We start from the raw sequence: 14,354 nt of genomic DNA on the forward strand, positions 1-14,354 counted from the left end.
TATATATTGTAAATGAATCTTATTTTTTTCTTCTCAAGTTACTGAGTCTCTTGGTTTACTTAACATGCTTTGGAGGCTTTTAGTTGGTTCAAAGGCTACAGTGATACTATTTAGTTGTAGTAGTCTGTTGGTTGTTTCTGAGATATTTTTGGCAGTGATATCTTTGTCACAGTTTGTTTCAGTTGTACTATAGTAGGTTGACTGGTTTGGCATTTTTTGTGAAGATGCATAGGTATTCAGAATTATGCAGTGTAGATTTGCTGCATATCATTCATAGTTCAGGGAAGGTGATTCCACTGATAATTGGATAAATACCAGTAGTCATTTGATAATCCCAAGTGGGACCAGCAACTTAGTTGTTAGGCAAAGTGGTCACTAAGTGAAACCATAATTTATAATCTTACTTCAGCTTTTCTTTGTTTAACAGACCTGCAAAGATTATAAATGCAAGATTGGTCATAAAATTGTTTTTTCATTACAGTTTAAGTGTGAATGGACACTAAATAAGGAAATTGCTAAACAAGGATTAACTGTAATGTTTTAATTGACCTGCTTTGGCCTGTGAAAGCAATTCAAGTTAGCTCAAGAGAAGAGATGATTCAGGATCCATGCAGGATTCATAAAAGGTATTCCCAGGGTGAAGTCAGTAGATGTGTAGAAGGGCAATAGGAACCTGGAATAATAAACCATATGTAAGCCATGGTGGTAGTGGTTAGAATGCAGTTCTGTGAAGCAGTATATAAGTTTAAGTGCTATTGCTATACCTCCTCATGACACCAAATGCAAAACCTAGTACAAGATTTTTAAAAAATCATGCCATATTTTGTGTTTATGCTATTCTAGAGACAAAATGTCATGGACTTTGAGAAATATTTTTTCCATACAATTGCTGATGACTTTTTTTTTTCCAGACAAAGAGGAGAAGCATTGGAAATAGTTCGTACAAAGTCAAGAGAATATTCATAAAACATAAGTGCATTTAAAATAGTTGGTGTCGGGTTTATGAACATATATATATTAAAAAAATATTGCATTGAATTTTTTTTATCTTTTTTTCTCTTTATCTCAAAGTTCCAGTACAAAATCACCCATGAGTTTTACATTATTGCAAACATCATATCTACTGAAAAAACAGTTCATTATTTAGCTATTTTGCTCTCTACTCTATTTATAGTTTATGGATCAGGGAAAACAATCCACATAATCTGTCCTCTGGAAATATAATTTTATACCTGTTCTTGAATAGTAATTGGAGGCTCTGCGGGGAGATTCATTGTATTGCCAGAATGTAATTGCCACTATGAACCAATTAAGCAGTTATCCCTCTCCCTCATAATGGTCAAAAAGCCTTTCAAAACATTAGGTCTGGCTTGCTGTCTTACTTTAATCAAAAAACACTAATGTAGCTGTCACAGTGAAACTCATAAAGGCAAATGGCAACACCAAAAGTTTATTGGGGCCAAGAGCAGCAGCAGTAATAGCAACAACTTGTTGAATTTTATGTGTTGAAGAAAACAAACAGTAAAGGAAACAATTATTATATCTCAGAGAAGTCTGTTGAGAATTATTCTATTAATTCCTAGTTCTTGCTCCTGTGAGGTGAATTTTTCTAAACTTGCACAACTTTCATTACACTCATGATCACAATGTAATATTTTACTTTATTAAAAAGATCTTGTGTCTGTATTTATATGAAAGAGAAAGAATTTTATTTATTTTACAGATGATCTTCATACATTCATACAAAAAAATAATGCAGCAATAAAATCCAAGCTGATCAATATTAAGCAAAAGAAGAAATGCAACACCTCAAATGGAATACAGATGAGCTCACTCATTAACTTGGAAGCTAAAATATGAGCTTCTTAAGGAATTATAATTGTCATGTTAGTTTACTGATATGCAAGTAGCAACTCTGGTTGTTCTAATCTTAAACTATGTTTCAAATGCTGTACCTAGGTATGTATTCAGTTCCACTTTTTTTTCATGGATTTGTGGTACTGTACATAACGATAAACAAATCAGTCTATTTCTTATTCATATTCTTTCATGTTATTGTGTTTAAAGTTACTACTACAACAATAAAAAACTCAGAAAAGAGAAAAAAGAGAAAGACAAAATAGATGCAGAAAAGTAGAATAGTACAATAAAGAAAAAATAGAAATATACAAAGAAATTACTTCCCCCTTCATCTCAGCAATCATAGGATAATTTTAGTAATTGAAACCTTCTTAACATCTTTTCTTAAAATACAATAATGATCTTCCCACATCACATCTATAAACAAATCCTTAAAACTCATCATTTCAGTCCTGATCACAAAATTTCTGTTATAGGTTACCAGAGATAACAATATATCTACTGTAATAATACAGTAGATGTATTGTTATCTCTGGTAACCTATAACATTGATCAAATGAACCAACCTTCCTTCCTTTTTTATATATTTTTAAACAATTTTGATATTTAGTCCTTTCAAATAATGTCCTAAATATTGATTTTTTTTTCATTTTTTCCTTTTATCATATCTTACAAAATTTATCAAAGCTTTAAGACTCTTTTGTAAATTAAATATAGAAAAAATATTCAGGTCAATCTGTTGCTTGCTATTTATTAAGACATCAGCCAGTTTCTTTTGTATGTCCAGTTAGCATCTTTTTCCATATCATTCTTGTTGTTTGTTGTTTGTCTCATCCAATACAACTTGTTCCTCTTCCATAATACTGTTTGAATAAATTTAGACACTAAAATTAATTTTTGTGTCCATAGGTCAAAAGTATCATTTCATATTGAACAATTCATGTTCTTTTTTTCTGTGGTAATCCACATATCTTTCTGTGTCTTCTATTTCTTTTTATTTGCATTCATAATACAGTGTTTGATACATTTTTTAAAAAAAAATTCTTAGTATACCTTCCTAAATCACATTTGAATATTTTAAAGCTATACCGAATCATGATGTTGACCTTTACCTAGGTCAATATCATGGAGAGATCTTGTATCCAGAAATATTCCCAAGCTGTATAACTACAGCTAGTTAAGAGTTATTTCATCTAAAGAACCAGATTTATCAACAATTTGGAATTACATTTATTTACATTTTATTTTCCCTTATCCTACCTATTGCTACTGTAGACCAGGGGTGTCAAACTTATGTCATCACAGCAGCGTCATGTGACATATCAGGACTTCCCCTCCCTTTGCTAAACTGGGTGTGGGCGTGGCCAGCATGTGACACATCCGGGCCAGAAGTTTGACAGCTCTGTTGTAGACAAACTTTCAGGGCATTGCTATAATTGTTTGATAATGTTGCTTCAAAGAAAGTGTCACCAATATATTTATAACACTTAGCTCCAAATCAATTAATGATTTCTCCTATCAGAACTCAAATAGTGCCTTGATTTTCACAAATCACATTTTGCCATGATAGTTCCCAAGAAAGACCATCTAGGATCTTTCTAAAAGTAGGAGTGGACCTCCCAATTCCTGAAATCACCAAGTAATCAGAGAGATAAAATAGTCAACTGTACTTAAATCAAATAAGAAAACAGGAAAACAAAATCTATTTCTATTTCTATTCAAATAAAGATAATTTGTCAGGCTAAGGAAGTTACTTGGTCTAAAGCCATCTTAAAATTGGTCTAATTGGTCTAAAATTTGCCATTATCCATTTATCTAGGATTGCCTGAGAAGTCTGAGAAGTCTGAGAAGACTTGCCCAGCCATACACTTTTAGATCCCTAGTTTGACAATTGAGGCTTTCTTAAGTAATAGAAAGTGCCTCATTTAATCAAGAAAGCAACTTTTTCTTCCTTAGAGAGGCCTTAATGGTATTTACCAGAATCTCCAGGTATAATCTTGGAAGTTCTGGTAAATATATAATCCAATTTGAGTAAGTATCAATAAGATATTTAATAATAACACTGCTTCACACAATCTAACTACATCCATAGGAATTATAAAGGAAACTGATATACTGTACTTTAGCATCATAAAATGAATATTTGATACTTCCATTCTGAATCTAAAATAATGTTCTAGTTAGATCAGATCTGAAATAAGAACACAATTCTAAATTTGGTGATACAAAAAGGAAGATTAATCATCTCTTATCAAATATGTGAGATACTAGTAAACATACAAAAAAAATCTTTGTGGGTTTTTATTATTTTCAGAGAAGGCAAGTTTCTTAGCTTTGTTTTCTAGTGTAAAAGACTAATGATGCAGTTTTTAGCTAGTGTAGATAAACAAGTTGAGGGTCAAATACCCCCTGCCATTTCTCTTTATAGCAGTGAAATGCAGCCTGAATTTATGACCTACTATTTTAGTGTGTCTAAGTAAACTACTCTCATATTTGGAAAATAAAACATCTGTTCCTAGCCTGTAAATGCACAGTTACTCTCTCTTCCCATAGAGTCAAACAAGAATACAAATCAGCTTTAGATTGCAGTTCCTTATGCTCACAGGATCTGATGTTCTTCACTTCTCTTGGAACCATCTGTGTCATGAAGGTTTTTCCCTCACTGGCTTTCAGTAGCCATTACTAAATCCTATTCTACCAACCCAGGTCATCTTCAGGAGTCTAGACCAGGGTTGTCAAACTTGTGTCATCATCACAGCAACATGGGACATATTTTTCCCCTTCGCTAAACCAGACGTATGTGTGGCCAGCACCTGAGTCATCTGGCCTGTGGTCTGGGAATTTGACAGCCCTGGTCTATGTCACTGTGTAAGAAATTATGAGCTGGGATAGCCATAACAACAAGTCAGCCAATGGGAACTGTTTGGTGATTAAGAAACAGAATCTTAGCTGTCTTAAATGGAGAGCTGTTCTGCATAGCTTTCCCTCTTGACAGCTGGCCCTGACCCCCTGACTGAACTGTGTATGTATGTATGTATGTATATGGATTATTATTGCTTATACTGATTCTGTGCTTCTGTGATTTCTGGCTTCTGCTGCATGGGTATTGTATATATGCATCATGCTTTATATTACTGTATATAAAGAAGTTTATTTTATATATGAATCCTGCTGAATTATTTAGTTGTGTGCTGGTTGGATTGCTGCAAACTCTAACAGGTTATGGGCCCAGAGCACACCAAGCACACAGTAAAACTGAACTGTAATTAAGCTGAAGGACAGCCTGTGTTATAAGGAAAAGAGAACAAGGCTGAGAAGGCTTGCAGGATGGCTGTTGAGTTCAAGGAGAGCTCTCTGCCTCGCTTGGAATAGAAGAATTATATTATTTGGGCTGAAAAGATGGAATGCTTCCTGAAGGCTAAGAGCTCTGGGATATTGTTATGAATCCACCCCAGGCACCATTAGCAGCAGCAGATCAAAGACAGCATAATAAGATACTGACCTATATCATCTTGTTTGATGAACAAGATGAACAATTCTTGAATGCAGCTGATTTAAAAACTGCAAAGGAGGTTTGGATGAAATTGACAAGTGTGCATGTGAGTGCATCAACATGCAATATTGTGCAATTATCAAGACAATTATACAGAGCCCAGCTGCAACCACAAGAGAGTGTGGAGAGGCATTTGCTGCAGATGAAGACTTTATTTATTAAATTGGAACAGTGTGGAATGCTGATTCCTGAGTTTCAGAAGGTACTGTTGGTGTAAAATAGTCTTGATGAAATGTGGGACATTGTTTCAGCTGTTTTTGAGTGCAAACCAGAACAGGACTTACGAATGGAAGCCCTTAAAACCTATTTGATTTCTGATTTTAGAAAAAGCCACAAGGAAAAGTTTCTCAGGTGGGGCCCAAGGAGCAGAGAGATAAAAACAACATACAGGATGTCTGCAGAGATCGGATTACAGCCCAGCAAAGATTGTCTAAAAAGCAAGAAACAGGACAGCAATGCCAGAAGTGTTTCACCTGTGGTGATAAGACTCATTTAAAGAAAGACTATTTGCAAGGAAGACAAACAACAGATGGACAAGCTGTTGTTGCAAAAGTTAGCTATTGTAATAGCAGAGACAAATGGTTAATAGACAGTGGGACTAGTGGGACTAGTCAAACAATTGTTAATAATTCTAAATTGTTTTTCAGAATGGATCCAGCTGGAGGAGATGCAGTAGCCTTAGCAAATAGCCAGAAGGCTAAAGTCACAAGAAAATGCTGATTTTATATCCAGAGGAAAAGTTTAGTAACATATTACTGTATGTGTACCTGAAATGGAGTATAATTTACTGAGTGTCTCTAGTCCAGACAAACAAGGTTTTGAGATCACATTTGTAAATGGGAAGTGTCTCATAAAGAGAAATGGAAATGTATGTGCACAGGGCATAAAACAGGATAATCTTTATGTGTTGCAGGTACAAAAGGTTCAATGTGCCCAAACATTTGGAAATGTGGCACAACATGATTCACATATTCATATCTTGTACAGAAAGTTTGGCCATGCCAGCTTTAGAGTTTTGCAAAAGATGCAACAGTTTGGAGAAGATTAAACTTAAAAGGGTGTAAGGCATACTGGGACTGTGCATTATGTAAATCATCAAAGTCCAAGGTATTTCCTGTAAGGTAGAGTAGCACAAGGCAGACAACAAGAGCTATAGAGCTGGTACAGTACATGCAGATTTGGTGGGGACAATGCAAACCAGTTTGGGAGGAGCAAAGTATGCGCTGGTCACTGTAGATGACTACAGCAGATTTGGTTTTTGCTATTTACTAAAGAGTAAAATAGAGATGCTATAGAAATTTAAGCAATGGGTAAGCTTCGTAGAAAGAAGGTATAAATAACAGGTATGTCAGCTGCAAACTGACAGAGGTTCAAAATTCATGTCCACAAGTTTTCAACAGTGGTTGGGAGAATTAGCAATAAAACACAGATGCAGAAATCTGTACACAGCAACTGAGAATGGCGTGGTTGAAAGACGGAATGGTGTCTTACAAATCATGAAGGACTCACTGCTGGAGGATTCTGGTCTGAGCAGGTCATATTGGGGTGAAGCCATGGTGACTGCTAATTATTTAATCAATAGGCTGTAGAGTTCCTCAATTAATGATACTAATAATATGCATTGTTATATGGGATAAAGCTATCTCTAGCACATTTAAGGGTGTTTGGAAGCAATGCATGGGTGCATATTTCAAAAGCAATCAGGAGAAAAGGTCAACCAAAGGCTAGAAAGCTCAGGTTTACAGGCTATGAGCCTGACTCAAAGAGCTATTGCTTTAGCGATGGGAGCAAAAGAATAGTGATTTCAAGGTCTGCTAGCTTTGCAGAGCAAAATTGGAACAGAATTGATGCAAATGTTTGGAATGATCCATTTAATGATGGTGACCCACTTAGTGATGGTAACTCACTTAGTGATAGTGTCAGCATTCAGGGAGGAGAAACTGAAAGATGGCAAGAAAGGAGTCAGGAGAAGATGATGACTCGGATATGAAACAAAAGTGGGTTGAAACACAGGAGCAGTCAGTGCCACGCAGGTCAGAGCAATGGAACAAGGGGTTTCCACCTGACAGGTATTCTGCTAATGAAATTTGGGTGAGGACAAAAGTGAAGCCTGTGATCAAGAGATATATCAGTCAGCAATAGGGAGCTTGTTATATCTGTCACAGTGGTCCAGACCAGACATAGCTTGTGCAGTAAGCATCTTAAGTCGTTTTACTGCTGCACCAACACAATTGCATTGGATGGGTATAAAAGGGATTCTTAGGTATTTGACTGGAACTGTGAATTTGGGTCTTCAAATACAGGTCTCTGAAGAATTGAAGTTGCAATGTTATGTTGACAGTAATTATGTCAATGATGTAAAAACCAGAAAGTCTAATTCTGGGATTGTGGTAGTGTTTGGAGGGACTTTAATTGGTTGGAAGTCCAGAAAACAAACAACTGTAGCCATTTCTATGACAGAGGCAGAATTTATCACTCTGTCTGAGCTTTGTTCAGAGGTAACTTGGTATGTACAATTGTTAAAGGATTTAAATGTAAAAGTAAATGAAGCTGTAACAACGTTTGAGGATAATGCTGCTTGCATTAAAATGGCAACAGGAGACAGAGTAAAGAATAGAAGCAAGCATATGGATATTAAATATTGTAATGTAAGAGAGGCCATCAAATGTAAATATAGCCCTGCCAGGTTGCTCCCCCCCCCACCTCTGGGCATGCAGACTCAGCCTGTGAAGGCATAGTTAGTCCTGACCAAACACAGAGCAACCCGGCAGGGCTATCTCAAACTATAACAGATAGGATTAATGAGAAACGAATCTGGCCGACCATGACGTCACAGACAAGGCAGCAAATTGCAATGGCTGACAGGCTAACATCATCCCCCACTGATAAGCAAGCTAGGAGGGAGGAAACAGTAGGAATCAAGCCTCCATCATCCAGCATGACGACAGCAAAAACAACACACCTGATTACAAGTGGGAGACAGCTGGAAGGGCCTATTACACACGCAAGGGCCAAATTGATTAATGGCATGTAAAGGCAGAGATCTCTGTAATGGTAGTTTAATACTTAGACGATGTCAGCAGATGACGAAAGCTTAGTAAAATTAAATTTTAATTCTTTTGAAATTTTAAAATTTTAAGTTTCGGAGCTCTCAGGATGTCTGCTTCTTTCTTTAATATTCGGGTTTTCTCCCGCGTAAAATTGGAGGTTTCTTAGCAACGTTTCGACAAAGTCTCATTCGTCATCTTCAGGCTGGTGTTTTCGGCTTCGTGCTTCTAGCCTGAAGATGACGAATGAGACTTCGTCGAAACGTTGCCAAGAAACCTCCAATTTTACACGGGAGAAAACCCGAATAACCAAAGACCTACATACAAACACAATATATTCAGCAGTTCAAACTATTTATAATATAACTTGGCTTACCAATTATCAGCTCTGTTCATTCACAAAGTTATATCAGAGTCTAGCCAGCTTCTTCTGTTTTCTTGTCAACCCATCAATTTTCACTATCCCATTTTTCCTCACTTGAAAATGTCTGCTTGTAGGAAAAGTTTATTATCTACCATTATATCTACCAACTTACTTATGTGGGAGATTACATGAGGACTCAGTTGCCACATAATGTTACAATGATGTTTAAAATTACTAATTCCAGTCATCAAAAATCAGCAGATTGGGAAATAGTTTTATGCTTTCCTTGAATCTGTTTAAGTTCTCCTGTTTGGAATGGTTTCAGAAGCAGTACATAGAAGTCCAGATATTACCCAGAACTGTGTCTGACATTTGATCATCTATTCTGTAAATTCCCTGTGCACTTGATTTAGTATTGTACAGAATTTTCTTTGGATTCAATAAGAATTCAATAAGTGCGAGTGGATCTCTTCAACATTTTAATTAGCCCAACTAGTACATTTGGAGTTTAGGATGGCTTTGCTTTTCTCATTGACAGTAATGGGTTTGGTAAGTGGCAGAACCTGGATAATCTTGTTTGGACTATGAACTCAAATTGGATCAGACTTGATTAATACTTAAATGAGAAGTAAGTGAATTCTAAGGCTCAAACATATCTTGGAAAGTTGAGTGGGAAAGAGGAACCATCCAAAACAGAATAATAACATTTTCTCTTTTTAAGAAAATTGCATAGATATGGACCAGGAGCCCAAAACATCTTTCTTTGAAGATGTTTTATAAACATATAATTGCAATACAAATTTTATTCTAATACTACATTATTGTGTAAGGCAAAATCAAGACATGTTTCTTCTGCCTTAACTCCAGAGTTAGGAATACAGTTTTATATAAAATTCAGAAAATTGGATTTGTTTTAATCTTTCTCCATATACTTTCATTTGCAGTTCTTTTTTTTCCTTCCAGAAGCAATCTGTTCATTGTTCCATAATAATTCATACTCCTTCTGACAAGCTATTAATATTTTTTCCTTAATATTTCTGAACTCATTTCCTATTATTCTTTTCCAGCAACTTGAATTATTTCTTCACAAATCAAATTAATTTAGAATAGCAATGCACATGACCTGCATTTCTGTGAATAATTTCTAGCTTAGGTTATCTGCTGGGGCAGATATGTTCTTCCCACTCGTAGGCAGTTTTATCTGATACCCTTGTTATTTCAAGGGTATAACAAAACTACATACATACATACATACATACATACATACATACATACATACTCATAAAATATGTGTGCATAAAATACGCACACACACATGTGTTACAATTCTATACATCTCTTACTGGACACTAAATTCAAGAACTCTTACTTTTGAGTAGAGTTGTAGAGGACTGTGTTTCTACTGGACTGGTTTTCCTAGTGATAAATGCTCACTTGCTATAAGCTAAGGTGCTATTATAATCAAACATTGCTTGCATTTTAAATTACCACAATTTCTCATGCAAGGTATAATGAAGGATAATGCACGTACCTTTAGAGCTCATTTTGAGTTTCCAAACAAGTTACAATGCAATCACCTGTTAACCTCTTCATCCCATGGGCTTTTGTACAAAAAAATCTAATATGCCTGATAGCTCCTTGTTTATTTTCAGATCCATGAGCTGCTTGCCACAGCGACCTTGAAAGCAGATTCACACCTTGCAAAGTCCCTGACCTTGTAGTCATTAAAATCCAATCACACACTGGGCAGGTTTCCATATTCATTAAGACAGCAAGAAGATAGATTTGAACATGCCTCTGAAGTGACCAATACATTCATCAGCCAATTTCCATCTTCTTCAACAAATCTAGCTTGCTTAGGGATATTATGAGATTAATTGACACTGAAAATCTTTTACACCCAAACACTAGCAATGTTAAGCAGATGCAATATGTTCCTAATTAAAAAGGTTGTGATCAAACTTAAATTGTCAATTAGATTTTGTCCTGTAAATACCTGCAGAAAGTTATAAGAACAATCTCTTCATCTTTTTGATGTAGTAAGAACAGAGTTTTGAAAGAAGAAATGGTTTGCTATAATGAATCATAATCACCTAATTTTTCTTTTATTACTCAAAAGTGTAGGATTCTTCTATTTGAGATAGTGATATATATTTCTTGTTCATAAACTTTGTCTCATCATTCAACTAGTCAGCTTTACCCATGGATTGAAACCCTGTACTCTTATGAAGTTATTTCTCAAAGCAGATCAGGGGCAAAAATCCCTTTGGGAAGACCACATGGATCATTTCAATCAATTAATGTAATTCAACTTGCAGACAATATATTTATTGCTCTCCTTTGTTCCTTCATTTACTTATTTTCAATGTTTCTTAAAAGCTCCTCATCAAAAACATTACATAAAAAGTTGAAAACAGAGTACAATAAAGTTGTGAAATAGAAATGCAACAATAGAAATAATCAACAGAACATTAAAACTTAAAAATAATTTAAACATTAAATTATTAAACATTAAATTTAAATTATTAAATTTAAATACATTAAAAATAAAATAAATAAAATAAAAATATTAAAAAAATATAAAAACGTATTTCATGAAATATAAAAATTGTTCCCCAGTGCTTAAAGTAAACAACAGTGTAGGTGTGATGTGAGGTTTTTCAGGGACACATTGTCCAATTTAAATATGTATTATATAACATATATAAAATGTTTTTAATATATGTCTTGCTATTGATTATAGTTTGCCACCCCAGAGTGACCTTTCTTTGAGATGAACAATTTATAAATTTAATAAATTTAATAAATTAGTGCAATTCAGAGGGCCTTCTAGAAATCTTTCTTTTTTCTTTCAGAAATTTAGTGTGAAAGAAAATATAGATTGTTCTTTGGAATAGTTTAACTCCCTAGTCAGACTAGCCTATACTTTGTTATGTGTGGGAAGAGTTGTAAAAAACTGATTTTTTAAGAGAGAAAGTTAAGAGAGAAAGTTTTGCTTTGACCTAGTTCTTTTTGCAATCCTCTCTAAACTGTTTTTGCTAATATAGTTCTTATAGTTGTTATATTGTTTTAGTATTTGAGTGTTCTTACTCTAATAATGCAGTGACGTGTTGCCTTAGAGTGCCATATATGCTCCAATAAATAATTTCTCCTAATTTGACAGAAAATATAGGCAATCAGCATTCAGCTGGTTCGGACTGGTTCAGGCGAACTGGTAGCAGAATATTTAACTAGTTTGGAGAACCGACAAATACCACCTCTGTCTGGCCCTTCCCCGCCCTTCCCCACCTGCCGCTCTGCCCGCTCGCTCGCTTGCTTGCTCACCCCACCCCACCCCCTTGCCCTGCTCCGCCCCGCCCTTTGACTCCTCACTTCCCCACCATAGCACACTGTGTGGGTCCTCACTTGTGCAGTCTCTGCTCTGTGACTTGCATGCCTAAGCTGCCTTCCCACACAGTGCCTGTGCCCCAAATGAGCATCCATGATCTGCCTGCCTGGGTAAGTAAATCTGTGAGTCGTGCTCCCATTGTTGGGACAGGTGTAGGTCCTGAATACACAAGAAGTCTTGGGCAAAGTTCTCTGACTTTTAAAATGCATCTGCACAGTGTCTGCCTCCCTTTACATGCCTTGCGCACACCAGGAGCACCGAATCAGAGCAGAAAAGCGCTCACGGGAACGAGAGTGCGAGAAATTGGCTACTATGGGCGAACGCCTTAGCTTCCCCTCTTGGTCCTCACAGTTGCCCTGAGCTGGTGCGGTTCTTTACTTAGGCAGTCCCGACGGCCGCAGCAGCGCCCACAGCAGCAACAAGCAGTGCTGCAATAAAGAGGTACAGTAAGATTTGGTGACACAGAAATTGTTCCATAAAAAATAGTGCATCTCTGAGGCGCTTCTGGAAAAAAAAAATCCCACCCCAAAACAAAACCCAGGCTTGCAGCAAGAGTTTGGAGCTTGTTAAGGAGGACCACTCCTCCACCCCAGCCATGCATTTTCCAGTCCGGGCTGCTCAGCCGGCAGGCTCGGCAGGCAGGCTCAGCAGGCAGGCTTTTATTTTGTCAACCCAAAGGCGGGGGGGAGGAGGTACGTAGGAAATTACCCTGTCTCTTCAGCATCAGTCATGTGACTGACTGGGCATGGCCAAACTCAATGTTACTTATGGCAAGGTGCCACCCCAGCTTGCCATGAGTGATGTCAAGTTGGCCATGCCCACTCAGATACATGACTCCACCAAGCCACGCCCAAGAACCGGTAGTAAAAAATTTGAATCCCACCACTGGCAATCAGTAACTATACATACACATCTTGTTCCATGGGAGCCCCTGGCCTGATCACATAAGCAGATCTTGAGGATCTTATGGAATGTCATATGGAATGTGCTAATCCCCAATTCAGGGAAAAGGTGTTCCATAAGGAGGTGCCACAGCCGAGAAGGCACATCTCCTGAGACTCACCATATGTAAAATCCTGGCTGACAATACCTCTAGCATGCTTTATCTGTAAGATATTAATGGGCTGGGCTGATGTAACTAGATAAAACTGGTGCCTCAGATAACCTAGTGTCATGCCATGAAGAGCTTTTAAAGTTAAAACCGTAACTTGAATTGGACCTGGAAGCAAGCTGGCAACAAGTGCAGGTCATGAAACAGAGATGTAACTTGCACTGTTCTAGGAATGCACGTAACTGCTAGTACCACTGTATTCTGTACCAGTTAAGTTTTCAGATGCCACTCAATTGTTGCCTCATGTACAGCTCCTTGCAGTAGTCCCAAACTGGAGGTTAAAAGATAATGAATGACTGGAAGCAGGACCTGCAGATCCAGGAATGGGCACAACTGAATTTATCTTTGAAATCTTTATTCTTTATATAAAACAAAATGTTCAAAATAATAGCAGCATAACTGTGAAAATTCATGAAAATAATGTGCTGGCAATTATGTTTGAGATGGTGCTTTTCCTTCAGCTTTCTTCCCGATGCTAACTTTTGTGTTAGAATTTGAAACACTTTGATTGTAAAGTAAACCCTTATCTTTAAAAACACCAATTTATGAATGTTTGATTGTCAAGGCAAAAGTAAAGAAATGGAATTATCTGTAGTTCCCATTTAAACTGAGAATTAAGATAGAATCAATATATAGAAGCTTCAAAATAGTTGTGTTTGAATAAGACTGCTTCTGTTATGGACTAATATGCATAGGAACAAATGTTCTGATCTTTTTTTAACATTATGAAATTTAATTGTAATACAGTTGAGATATAACAAAGGTAAATGAAGTGAATACATACACATTTAATATTTAAATTATATACACTTATTCACTAATACAACATTGTCTCCAAATTTCTCTGAACCAGAGAAATTATTATCTTAGTTCTCTGAACTAAGTTTGAATTCTCTGTGTCTCTTTTTTTTACCCAGTGTGGGCTAATTAGCTATTGAAATAAAATATAGGAATGGTTGACTTTGCACATGTTATTGTTCTAGAGCTTTGGGGTGTTTTTTTTTTTAAAGGTGTTCAGGCATTTTAAATTT

At 36.3% G+C, this 14,354-nt stretch overlaps 1 long non-coding RNA gene across 1 annotated transcript; it reads right to left on the reverse strand.

Annotated features, from left to right (window-relative positions):
* Positions 1-526: 526 nt before the first annotated feature.
* On the reverse strand, positions 527-4,683 carry LOC117656399 (uncharacterized). Its single transcript, XR_004588950.2, has 2 exons — positions 4,464-4,683; positions 527-673 (listed from the first exon to the last, which is right to left on the reverse strand). It is a non-coding gene; the product is annotated as an uncharacterized LOC117656399 (long non-coding RNA).
* Positions 4,684-14,354: the final 9,671 nt, after the last annotated feature.

Source organism: Pantherophis guttatus, chromosome 5, assembly GCF_059756535.1.
Source record: "Pantherophis guttatus breed Tessera chromosome 5, ASM5975653v1, whole genome shotgun sequence".
NCBI lineage: Eukaryota > Metazoa > Chordata > Lepidosauria > Squamata > Colubridae > Pantherophis > Pantherophis guttatus.